Here is an 824-nt window from a genome sequence, read left to right as displayed (position 1 = left end):
AGTTTTATATTTTTTTCTAATCACCTGTCTTCCCCGACGCCATAATGAACCTCAAATAACTGATCAATTCAAACTAATCATTAACCTACATGATCTAATTCTTAAGAATCTTGTTAAATTTACAATGTGTAATAAATAACATATAAAAAAGAGAATATTGCAATGATGGCTGATTTTGAATCCCATTCCCTTCTTGTTTTTGTATAAGATTATTTCTTAACATAGGTTTTTAAAAAAAATCTATATATAATGTTTATATATATTTAATAGATATATCTGAATTACAGTTTTATTTTTCCTATTTTTCAAATGGAGGACATTTTTTTAGGAATGTATCATGTTTCTGGTGGAAATCTCTATCTCCTGTTTCTTTAAAATTATTCTCAGAGATCTCATTTTCCTTTCTAGTTTTGCCTCATTCATTTTATACCCTGCCCCCTTCTTATTTTTATTTTTTAATTTTTTTTAAGATTTTATTTTTAAGTAATCTCTACACCCAACATGAGACTCGAACTCACAATCCTGAGATCAAGAATCACATGCTCTACCAACTGAGCCAGCCAGGTGCCCCTACCTTGCCCCCTTTTTAAATTATAGTAAGCCATCTTTAAAATTATGGGTTCATCATTCTTAAAATGAAAAAGTTTTACCATAATTGAGTTGGGTCATGATAAAAAATATATTTAATAGTCTTACTATACCACAATTATGTTTTTTAATTTTTTTTAAAGATTTTATTTATTTATTTGACAGACAGAGATCACAAGTAGGCAGAGAGGCAGGCAGAGAGAGAGGAGGAAGCAGGCTCCCTGCTGAGCAGAGAG

The 824-nt window shown here is 30.0% G+C and overlaps 1 non-coding gene across 1 annotated transcript; it reads right to left on the bottom strand.

Moving 5' to 3' along the window:
• Positions 1 to 493: 493 nt before the first annotated feature.
• On the bottom strand, positions 494 to 566 carry TRNAK-CUU. The gene has a single exon. It is a non-coding gene; the product is annotated as a tRNA-Lys (tRNA).
• Between the last annotated feature and the right edge of the window lie 258 nt (positions 567 to 824).

The sequence above is a fragment of the Enhydra lutris genome, unplaced genomic scaffold (assembly GCF_002288905.1).
Source record: "Enhydra lutris kenyoni isolate GAN:26980312 unplaced genomic scaffold, ASM228890v2 scaffoldscaffold3, whole genome shotgun sequence".
In the NCBI taxonomy this organism is placed as follows: Eukaryota; Metazoa; Chordata; class Mammalia; order Carnivora; family Mustelidae; genus Enhydra; species Enhydra lutris.
This window is presented reverse-complemented; position numbering and strand designations above follow the sequence as displayed.